We start from the raw sequence: 13,067 nt of genomic DNA, 5'->3' as shown, positions 1-13,067 counted from the left end.
CTCCTCTACCTTTGTCTGTCTTCTGTCTTTTGCGTAAAGCCAGTGTCTGCCCTTAAGAAATTCCAGTGATTTAATATGGCAGTGTACTTATAAAGAGAACAAATATGCACCAAGTTTCTAGAACTATGCCTATTGCAATGGATATTTTTTCTACAGATTTTATGACAAAAAATTAATGTACTAAGTTTCTAGAACTATTATGGTTTTACATAAAATGATAACCATCATATTTTATGGAATGGGCCTTTTTTATTATCTCTGCAGATAATTGCATTTAGCTCTCTAGAGCACTGTTATAAAAAAGTTTAGGAAGTGGATAAATAGAGGTCTGGCAGATGACTAAGAATGAATCGTCAGGAAAGGTAGACAGCCCATCAGTTTATCTTTCTCTGCACCTTTGTGACTACTTACAGACTATGAGAATGTTTGTATATTGCACCTTTCAGTAGGGAAATGTGCATATGGCTATCAAATGTAACCTATTTCCAGGTCAGGGTGGTGGGACAAAAGTCTAGAAAGTTCACTGTGCCATTAAAAAGAAAATATGTCTGTAACCTCATCAAAAAAGCGTAAATATCTGAGGGCAGTTTAATATATGTGACATTTGACAGTTACATTAACAGAAATGAGACAGATATAAACTGATTTCCTGCCAATTCTTAAAGTTTGATTTCAGAATGCAGTACAAGGAGCACATGGCAACCAAACTGCACAATTAATGTAAGTTCAAAATGTAGCAGTGATCTGACGATTGTTTTACAGATGGAATGTCGTAAATATATAAAAAATGTGTTTTCCATAATCTTGCCTGATAATATGTCTGGATGGGTACAGTAGTGGCAATACTGAAGCTGTTGTACTGGGCAGTGGTGGGATAAGCAAGAGAAGAATTAAAGGAAGAAGATTTCAGTTTAAATTTTGTCTCTGTTCTCATCTTCACCTAAGATCACCATTTCTGAGTAGTTACCAAATAGACTAGTACACAGATACAACCAGCAGAATTCTTATTCCTTTACTGGGCAGCTAGAGCTATACTGCCTGTCAATGTGAGGAGCTTGGTAATGTTGTCTTATTGTTGAGTACAACCACTGCTTCCTTACATTGACAAGTGTCACTTGAAATGGCTTGAACACCTCTTGACGATGTCTTCCTGTGCAACTTCTGTGGGAGGTATGTATTTGGTAAAGCTGTAGATCCACCCTTGTGAATAGGTGTTGTGATAGTCTTCTGCCATATTTTGGGAACAAAGCCTATAGACAGCCTTTTATTTAATAAATGAGATGCCTCATAACAGATCCAGGTCACACTGGAGGATTATATTTCTCAGCTTCTCAGATAACCCCCCTTAGGTAGGTTAGTTATAGAAATAGGTAAATTTGGTTTGCCCTTCTCTGTTTGTTACCACAATGATCTTTATCAGGACAAGTGGTTTAGGAAAGGATGATAAAGGAGTTTTTAAATGGATGCATTTTTTCAGATATGATAATGTTAATTTTTATACTTTCTTTTTCTTTATCTAGTAAGTTCATCTGCACATCTGTATGAAATTCTAGCTCTACCTTCTGGCCCTTACGTAGGACCATAACAGCACCCATATGGTCCCCATCAGTGCTCAGCATTCTACTATTTGAAAATTTCTGAGTCCATTACTACTACAATCCTGAAGGTACATGAGGAATAAATTTGAAGATAATAATAATAAAATATAAACTATGTTTCACTTGATTGGGCCAACTTCAATTTGAATAATAAATACTCCCAGCGCTGCTTTGATTTTATTAATATCAATTGCCTTGAAATTTGTAGAAAATCCAGCTAAGTGAAATAAAATTCCAGATAATACTCTGACCATCACACCATTCATCTGTTCAAGCCCCCTACATCACCTCTCCCTTTGTCAGATTAGATAAGAATGCAGTGGTAGTTTCCATTCAAACAATGGATAATCTCATGCACAATATCTTCAGATGTAGGGATTTCTCCATTTGTAGCTGCCATAAGGTTAATGACTTGTTTACCAGCACTAAGTTGCAGAAAATTGCTTGTTTTGCTGCTAACCTCCCTCATAGAGACCACCACTGCACTGCCCTTAGAAGGCTTCATTGGCTAGAGGTGCCACATCTTCTAACACTTAATCAACTGACAATTGCTCATAACACCATTTTTCAACCAGATGCATGTCCATCACTTATAAATCTTATCCAACCCTACCACACATCATGTACACTCCAAACATCCAACAAACTACTTCTACAAACACACAAATCTTACAATTCATTTGGTGACTCTCTATTTGCTAATCACATTGCAAACACCTGGAACTCAGTTCCACAATACATACTCACTACCCCCACCAACCTCATGTTTAAACAACTACTCAGACAACTCCTCCTTAATAACTGACTCTGCACCTGTATTACAACTGAATAAACTCTTTCTCATTTCACTTTCCACTGTGCTACCAGGTTGCTATATAGTAAAGGATTTTATTCCTAGTATTGTTATGTTATATGTGTATATAATTGATAATAATGTTTAGCTATATTGCTATTTTTTTATCTAATTTCACCATGTTTTATTTTATTATGAGTTTTAAATGGTCATATCTACCTTGTAAATGTTTATATCTTGCTCGTATAATCTATCTACTATGTATGTAACTATCTTTGGAGCCTTTCTCCCCAGGCCTCCGCTGAAAATGGGCTACTAGCCCAGTCGGACTATCCCGGTAAAGAAATGTAAAATAAATAAATAAAATAAGTAAGATCAGGCCCTAAATGCCTGTGATAGATCACCCACTGACAGTTTCAGTAATTATCAACTTCCTGGATTTCTACATCCCAAACAATATCTCCATTAGACATCAACATAATGGAAAATTTAAGAGGAAGCCCATGTGGTGGAAATATAAAATAGGAAGAAAGGGCTCTACATAATCTATAAATTGTACTAAATAAAAAAAATAATCTAAACCTAGCCAGAAAATATAAAGTAGGACAATCCTCTCAATTAAGATTTTTCATGAATTTGTAAATAAAAATGTAACAACAGGGTTTATACCTTTGTTAGGAAACTTGTGGGTAATACATAAGACTGCAGTTCCCCTAGTACAGTTTACTCTGGACCTCAAGACATCACTAATATCTTAGCAAAGAAATTCAGTTCCAACTTAAGAACCCCGATAAATAAGGAAATTACTATACCAGACATAGGACAATCATATGTTCTAATCAGATTGAAACAGCACTGAGCAAAATCAAGAACAAGAGTTCCATGGACCCCACTGACATTGACAAAAGTTCTCACAATGCTACAAAATATAATACACTAAACACACATCTCATGTTAATAATAAAATATTCTTTACTGGCTCTGTCCCCAAAATATGTCAAAAGGGACGCAGAGCTAAATATCATGGCATGGCTGCACTTGTATTTTAGCATCAATACAATGATCTCACCAAGTAGTTTTTCTTCCTGTCTTTGGCAGGCCACCATAAATACCTGACCTTCTAAAAGAATCCTTCCAGTCAATTAAAGAAATCATCTACTGACTGATCTCAACCTGTAAAATGTGATATTGATGCTGAGTTTGGACAAAATCACTGAGCTAGTGGTTGAAACACTAGAGGATATTTCAGCAATTAATGCAAAAAATGTTCACATCAAAGTCACCCTAGAAGCATGCACCACCAAAACAGCCTTTTTAGAGACTGCAGTGAACATGTAGGCTAACTGCATACAGGAATTTTCTGTGGCCATCAAACAAAAGGATCAGTTAAAATGATCTCTAGAGGATCGTGTCATTTGTTTGGAAGATCACTTCCTCAGAAATAATTTGCCCTTAGTGTGTCTTAATTAGGGGACTGAGAGGTGGAATCATGTTGACTCTTTAGAAACAAATTTGACAGAAGCTCTCGATTTGTTCACAGCACATCCTAATATTGTTGAAAGAGCTCATCATTCATTGCATGTTCAAAACAAGGCAGAAGACACACCTAGACAAATTATCTTTCACCTCATCAATGAGAGTGCTAAGTGGCTTATCCTGGATCTTATTAAAGAAGAGTACCCCTTCCTACTTTGTGGGCAAAGAGCTGCTATAAAGATTTTTCTATGGAAACCACAAATGCTAGATGAGCTTTTTTTCTCCAACAGACAGGTCTCTTATAAAAATGTCACCCTCTGTATAAAAATGGAAAAACAGCCTATTTTATTCACGTGTCACAAAGCAGCTCTCTTTTTCCTGCAAACTGATCCGATTACTTGCGCAGCCCCAGATAAAAAGGTTCTTTTTCAGGATTCTTTCATGTTTACTACATAGCCCGTATCACATTCCCCAGAATAAATTAAAAGGGTAACATGACAAGGGAAGTTTTTTGGTGTTTCACCTGACATAGAAAATCTACACAGTGTTAGCCCAGTTGAGACAGATCCATCTTTGATGGAGTTGAGTAACAGCCCTGCCCCATCCCCATGTGAAAACAATCAACCAAGCAGCTATTTCCTTAGCCGATGGAATAAGCCTACATTTATCCCCCATTAATAGATACAGAGAGTGTTCAGAGTTCTAAAGGATTTGATTCCCGACTTAAAGAACAAGTTGTTCCTAAATAGTCTTTGGGTAATCGAATTGGAATGAACAAATAAGATAGGAAATCAAATATCAGTAAATACATAAAATAATAAATACTCTAAGTCTAGTAACATCACTCAAAAAGTTAAGAATCCCATGAGACTGGGATCAGAATAGAATATGCTATATATTGGGGGATTGTATGTAGTGTGTTGAGCAGATGGAAAGAGTACTTTGAAAGGCTGATGAATGAAGAGAATGAGAGGGAGAGAAGGTTGGATGATGTAGGGATATAGTGAATCATGAAGTACAATGGATTAGCAAGGAGGAAGTAAGGATAGCTATGAAGAGCATGAAGAATGGATAGGCTGTTGGTCCAGATGACATACCTGTGGAAGCATGGAGGTGTTTAGGTGAAATGGCAGTGGAGTTTTTAACTAGATTGTTTAATGAAATCTTGGAAAGTGAGAGGATGCCTGAGGAATGGAGAAAAAGTGTTTTGGTACCAATTTTTAAGAATAAGGGTGATGTGCAGAGCTGTAGTAACTACAGAGGGATTAAATTGAGCAGTCACAGCATGAAGTTATGGGAAAGAGTAGTGGAAGCTAGGTTAAGAAAGGAGGTGATGATTAGTGATCAGCAGTATGGTTTCATGCCGGGAAAGAGCACTACAGATGTGATGTTTGCTCTGAGAGTGTTGATGGAGAAGTACAGAGAAGGTCAGAAGGAGTTGCATTGTGTCTTTGTGGACTTAGAGAAAGCATATGACAGGGTGCCTAGAGAGGAGTTGTGGTACTGTATGAGGAAGTCGGGAGTGTTAGAGAAGTATGTAAGAGTGGTACAGGATATGTACAAGGGTAGTGTGACATCAGTGAGGTCTGCGGTGAGAGTGAGGGATGCGTTTAAGGTGGAGGTGGGATTACATCAAGGATCAGCTCTGTGCCCTTTCTTATTTGCAATGGTGATGGACAGCTTGACAAGACGAGATCAGACAGGAGTCCCTGTGGACTATGATGTTTGCAGATGACATTGTGATCTGTAGTGAGGGTAGGGAACAGGTGGAGATATGCTCTAGAGAGAAGAGGAATGAAGGTCAGCAGGACTAAGACAGAATATATGTGTGTGAATGAGAGGGAGGACAGAGGAATGGTGAGGATGCAGGGAGCAGAGGTGGTGAACGTGGATGAGTTTACGTACTTGGGATCAACAGTTCAGAGTAATGGAAGAGAGGTGAAGAGAATACAGGCAGGATGGAGTGGGTGGAGAAGAGTGTCAGGAGTGATTTGTGACAGACGAGTACCAGTAAGAGTGAAAGGGAAGGTCTACAAGAGGGTAGTGAGACCAGCTATGTTATATGGTTTGGAGACAGTGGCAGTGACAAAAAGGCAGGAGTCAGAGCTTGATGTGGCAGAGTTAAAGATGCTAAGATTTGCACTGGGTGTGACGAGGATGGACAGGATTAGGAATAAGTATATTAGAGGGTCAGCCCAGGTTGGAAGATTTGGAGACAAAGCCAGAGAGGCAAGATTATGTTGGTTTGGACATATGCTGAGGAGGGATGCAGAGTATATTGGGAAAAAGATGCTAAGGATAAAGCTGCCAGGTAACAGGAAAAGAGGAAGGCCTAAGATAAGGTTTATGGATGTGGTGACAGAGGACATGCATGTGGTTGGTGTGACAGAGCAAGATGCAGAGGACAGGAAGAATTGGAAACAGTTGATTTGCTGTGGCGACCCCTAATAGGAGCAGCTGAAAGAATAAGTATGTACTACATCACTGACTGTGCTTTTAGGTACTACCTCAAAATTAATTCTAATGTGTTATGGAATCAAATTTTTAAATTCAGGAGCAGATGACTGTCAATACTTGCATTACTCACACATATTATTTTTTCTGCTCTTGTTCTTGTGCTTTATAGCATTTGTTTCAAAATCTTTCTTTTTGCTTTTCTGATTTTTTTCATAGTATATTTTATTAATATGGTACACTTGTTAATGCTAAATGCTTGTTGTCTTTCTTCCCCATGTAAAAGAAAGGCAATTAAAGAATGGTAAATCATCAGATCCATCAGTGAGTATAATGCCCCCTGTGATATGTACCTTACCAGGCACATGCAACAACTGCAACATCCATCTAGGTTCCTCACAAAAAATGCAAGGCATAAACATGATGTCCTGTGCAGATCACCTGAAAGCCCTATCTCTATACTCTGTTTTCTACAGACTGCTGAGATGCGATTTATGGTTGGCATATAAGGCATTCCTGGATCCCACTTTGATAGACCTTTTGCATATCTGCAAAATGAACAGCATCAGAGCTACCAGATCTAAGGATTTAAACTTTGCTTGTGACTTAAATAGGACATGTTGGAGGGACAGGTATGTATCTCAGAGAATTCCCATTCTCTGGGATAAACTTCACATCCATGTGAAGCACAGGCCTTCCCTAACTGTATTCAAGCCCAACATGGACCAGTAGATAGGAAATCGGAAATTCACCCCTAGTCTTCACCCATAGTCTGACATCTATGTCTCAGATGGACATAGACAGCCATTAAATCATGCCCTAACATAAACCCCTTAAAATAATCTCTAAGGCACCATAACTCTTGGGATGCAGTTGGGCTGCATGGCTAGGCTTATAAAGGCACCAGTAGTCATTGGTCTAGTATACACATATGAACATATAAGTAATGTGATATATTTGTCAGCTGTGAAATGTAAAATAGCAAAAAATAAATAAATAAATAAAAATAATATTAGAGTTTTAAATTTTTTTTGAGTTGTTGAACTCCTCTATAACCTCAAAACCTTAAATGTGAATTTATTTAGGGGTGATAACATCCCTAATTTGGAAGTTGTAGTGGGAGCTTACAGATAGGGAAGGTATATAGGTAATGGAATTATTTTTCTCCCTGCAGGGCTTTGGACACTTGGTCCCATCTATGGTTCCACTGCTGATGACCCAACTTATTTCACAGATTTGTTTAGTAGTGTAGAAACAGCTGAAGGTGACATATATAAAATTATTCTGGCAAGAGATTTTAATGTATCACTTGATACTACAAGACACAGGAGTAATCCGTGCAGTGAGAAGCATACAAATCACAAACCATGCAACCATTTAGCTTTGGTTGATGTCTGGAGAATAATGAATCCCCCAGATACACTGTTTCATTTTAGTTCTCCTCAAGGAACTTCTTGCAGTAGGGCTGATTATTTTTTATTATCCACTAATCTAGTCCACTCTAATATTATTTTACTATAATTCCAGACTCTAACATGGACCATGAAGCAGTTTCTGTATGCTTATCTTTGCAATGTAATTAAGGAAAGAAGATGGATATTGGACACCCTAAATCTTAAGGACAAGCTGCTTGTTGATAATATCACTCGGGGTGATCTGTTATATCTCTGAGCCCTCATTAAGGCATATTAATTAAGATATGGTGGAATTCATTTAAGTTAGTGTGCAAGAGCTTATGCAGCTGGCAAAAAACATCCTTATTGAACTCATTTCGTAACAGGATTACTGCCTATGAGAAACAGGTTTCAGAGTTATAGAACAGGTGTGGAAAGGTTATAAACCTGACGGCATTAAAGGAATATAAAGTAACACAACAGCAGTGTAATGTAGTGCTCAAAGAAAAAAATTTGCTCCTTGAGAGTAGTGAATCACAAGTACTGGTAGAAGGGAACATACCTGGCAAGATGTTAGCCCATAGACTTAAACTTTGGAGAATAATTTATTTTATTCAAATTGACTGCCTCCTGGATAAGCCACGTTTTAGGGAGGTCCTTTCTCTGTTCCAAACTTAATATGTGGGTGGATCTCCCTCCCCCTAACCCTGGTCTACTAAAGAAGAGAGGCAGGTTTGGATTACTACAGCTTTCAGCAGTTCTGAAAGCTTATGTTGCTTTGGCTTAGAAAACACCTTCCAGCCTTTTAGAGGAAGTACAGCTCCAGTACTTCATTTTCACATACACTGGGTGAGAAAAATAGCATTTCACTAACTCAATTTCAATTGATTTGAATTTCAATTGACTCAATTTGATTGCAAACTGGGCATAATTATACTCTCTGTCTCTGAGATCCTTCTTCAGAAAGGGCACCCTTGGTGCAGTAATAATGGCTTGGCCTTCAGTGTTAACAAATGCGGCACAGTAACTTATGGAATTCAGATGATTCCTGACCCTGTTTTATCAAGGTAAAACCACTTAAACTCCATTTTATAATTAGCAACTTATGCACAGTCATAGACAGGTATGTCACCTTTGGCCATCAACTTGCCACAGTAATAAGAAATGTTTTCTTTCTGATCCATTCATCCAATCATACATCCACAACCTGTATCACTTAATTTTTTTACTAAGTTATAGTGTGTCCTTTTTGTAGTCTCTTCACAAAACATCTAGTTTAACTGGAGAGGTTATTTACAACAGGAGAAATGAACTTGTCAATGCATTTTATTCAGATTGACCTCAAAAGTTGTTCCTCTTTTTAAAATCATTCTGGCTCCTGAGGAAGGCCTTTTGAGCCAGGAAAGGCCCTGCCTTTCTGAGACTTTCTGTCTAAAACATTCCGGTGGAATGGTCAGTATGCTTGTGAAGGCAATCAACCACATGTTAGCCATTAACTAAACTAGCAAATGTGCGGAATTTGTCACTCAGCAGCCCTCTCCCTTTTAGAATGCATTTCCTTCCCTCAAACAGTGCTATTTATTTGTTTGTTTGTCTTTGTTTACCAGGAAAGTCCTACTGTATAATACCCATTTTCAGCAGAGACCTGGGTAGAAAAGCTCCATTTGCTTACATTGCATTATACTAAGTTCCAGTAAAACACAGAGTAGTAACATTTCTATTCACATTTATACACAAACAGTAGTTATAACATTCTAAGATATTACAGAGGTGAAAGTTACTAAAGGGAAAGCCCACATGCAACTTAGTTGATTGCACATGCAGCAGTTATATATAAAAATTGTTTTTGTCATTTCAGTGAGAGGTTGAGTGTATTCTGATTAAGGGCAGTATTTGGAGAGAATCATATGATGAACACAAGATCTCAACCTTGCGATGAGCATGTGCAGGACCAGGATTGGTTAAGATGCTGTTTAAGCAGTGGTTTAAAACTATTGAGTTTGTCGGATAGTTTTATTTGTGTAAGGATACTATTCCAGAGTTTATTAACATATTGGGAGTAAAGCGAGTCTCCTGCAATGTTATTTGACTTATTTGTAAGTAATAAGAGTTGGTTACTACAGCAAAGGTCCCTTGCTGGTCTGTAGGTCAGTAATAAATTATGTAGTGCAGGGCATTCTTCTGGATGATGAATGAGTTTGTGTAATGTAGTTAGTTGTGAATATGTTATGAAGTTGTGTAGTTCAAGCCAGTTTAATTGCTTTAAGCTATGACAATGGTGGATACTATGTGGGAGGTTGGTGGCAAATCTAGATGTTTTATTGTAGCAGGAGGCAAGTTTCTTTCTTTGAGTATTTTTTTATGTTTGTTAGGATAGGAGCGGCATATAAGCGAGTTGGCAATAAGAAGGTGGTGGCTAGAGTTTTTCTTGCAGTATCTGTAAGGAATCCATTGATCCTATAAAGGGGTCCTAGTTTCTAGTGTGTAGATTTAATGGTGTGCAGTATATGCTGGTCATATTTGAGACTGTCATGTAGTATAAAGCCTAGAAGTTTACTGTGAATTATAGTTTCAGTGACAGTATTATTTGCTGACTTTCTAGTAAAAAATTGCTTTTGATTTTGGCAATTTTTTGAAGTAAAAAGCATTAACTTAGTTTTATTGGGGATGAGTGGGAGGTTTGATTCTTTGAGCCAGGTTTCTACAGAGGAGAAAGATTTTTGGATAATTTCTTGGAACATATTCTTTATTGAGGCTGCACATATTAAAGCTGACTCATCTGCATAGCTCTCAGTCTCTTAACACAAAAAATTTGGACAAAGCCAAAAATAATGGGTGCAGAAAGCCTCAAAAATAGGGACAACTTTTAAATACTGCTCTTATAAACTTAGGAAGTTGCTAGAATAAAACGTATTGTGTTACCATGCAGTTTCTGAATGATATAAAGTCTAAAACTCAAATGACTGTCATTATTTTGTGAATTCATTCCTCACTGATTTGCCACAAAAATCCAGAAAATCACAAATTTTATGAGGAACGGACCAAATATATGAGGAAAAAATCTGGACATTCTGCGTAACTCTGTACAGTTGAGAGGTGTGGATCATCTGCATACTTGAACTAAACTAGCATGGTGAGTAGAGGAGTAGAGGTCATTAATAAATACCTTAAAGATGAGAGAACCCACGATAGAGCTCTGAGGTGCACCTGTAGTAATTTGTTGAAAGGATGAGTAGGTTCGTTGCCATTTAATATTTTGTTGCCTTCCAGACAGGTAACTAAGAAACCACAACAAGGAGTATTGCGAATGTCTTATTGAGGAGAGTCGAACAAGCAGTTGCTGGTGCAGACAGTATCAAATGCCTTTGACAAGTCTAAGAACATGGTGGAAACAAGCAGATCATTCTTTCTGTTTTTTTTTTATACTGGTAAAGTGTAGTATAGCAGTAGTGGTGGTGTGCTGCTGCCTAAAGCTATGTTGTGTTTCTGATAGCAGGTTATTTGAGGTTAGGTATTACTTCAGCTACATATGGATGCATTTCTATAATATTTTGTAGAGGGTGGAGATGCTCGCTATTAGTCTGTAGTTATTAAACTCTGTAGATGTACCGTCTTTATGCAGTGGTATGACATTGGATTTTTTCTACAGTGATGGGATGATCTTTTTGTTCTGAACCTATTAATTTCTATGGACACAGGGAAGGCTATGGCTTCTGCGTCCATTTTTAGGTAGTCTGATAGTAGCTGGTCTACAGCTGTGGACGCAGCTTTTGGTTTAAGGATCAACTTCCTTATGAGTGAGGTAGGTATTAGACTAAAACTGAAGAGATGTGGATGGTTTTGATTGGACAGGGTTAGGGCAAATGTATTAGTGTCTAAGACACATAATATTGATTGTATAAAGTAGGAATTAAACTGTGTAGGGATAGAGTCTGTCATAATGTCTGTTTTTTGGTGAGGAAGTAGTGGTCCTGCCAAGGTGGAGTAGTTTATTTAGTAATGACCAAAACAGTTTTGGATTGTTTTTTTGTTTGTCTTGTAGGTTGGTATAGAGTCTTTGCTTATTCTGTTTGACATGGAGTTTTACAAGGTTTCTAAGATGTCTAAATTGCTGAAAAGCATTTTGATTTCTATTTTATATACCAATTTTCAAGGCTTTATCACTTTTTATCACAATTTTTTTGTTTCTTTTGTCAGCCATGGTGCAAGGTTGAATTTTACTTTTTCATTAAATACTGGTGCTAGATTATTTAAGGTCTGTAAGATATGTAATTAAAGTGTTCTACAGCATTATCTAGCAGCATTGTTCTAAGTACATTCCAGTTATATTGCTTTAGTGTTTCATTGAAAATATCATTGCTGAAATTGCTTGTATTTCATATTTGATTATAGATAATATGTTTATCTACGTTATGGTGAGTTCTAACAGCATATGTTGGTATGTGATCGCTTATGCTATCTGAGAGGCAGCTTACTTTTGTCAGTTTGTTTGGTTTGTTTGTAAGAATTCAGTCAAATGTTGCTTGTCTCCCTGAAGTTTTACTGATTCTAGTAGGTGTGATTATTAATTTTCTGAAGTTGAATGAGTTTATGGATTCAGTGGGGGTAGTGGAATTTATGAGTTGCCAATCAGTATTTAAGTCTCCAAGTGTTATAGTCTCATGGTTAGTTTATTGGGATATCCAATACAGGATGCTTTCAGCAGTATCAGTGTTATTCCCTGGTGGTATATAAATTGCTGTTAAACACAGGGACAGCTGGTGACTTCACATCAAAGGGGAACTACAGGAGACACATGAATGGGGTGGAGCCAACTAGAAAGGGGTGGGTATAACTTCAAGGGGCGAAACTATGTTACACTGGAAAGAACACTGATCATGCTTGCCATTTTATTTCATTCACACATACTAGACATAGCCCCGCAGCCTGATTGCCTACTCAGAGTAACTGCTTTGAGTCTACTAGGTTTAAAATAATAAAGAGAGATGAGAATGGTTACATTACTGTAGTTCTTTCACATCACATTGTCAAGAGCTTGCATGTGATCGTACTTCAGTTTACTCATACACACTTTCATCATGCAAGGCCAGAGTTTCAACAAGAAAACATCCACACACCATCATAATCTATCTTGATTGACCCTGAAAAAAAGATATTAGGTTAAAAAAAATCATCCATAAGCAGCCCCAAAACACACTGGGTACATGGAATCTGACTCCTGCCAGGATATTTTGTTAGAAAAAGACACCCACAGTCAAGCAGCCTCCAAAGCACACCGTCTCCTTAGTATCTGGTTGAACTTGTCAGGATATTGTATTAAAAAACCCATCAGCAGCCCCTAAAACATTGTCT

Source organism: Protopterus annectens, chromosome 4.part0 (assembly GCF_019279795.1).
Source record: "Protopterus annectens isolate FY-2018-M chromosome 4.part0, PAN1.0, whole genome shotgun sequence".
Classification (NCBI taxonomy): Eukaryota; Metazoa; Chordata; order Ceratodontiformes; family Protopteridae; genus Protopterus; species Protopterus annectens.
Note: the sequence above shows the minus strand (reverse complement) of the source record.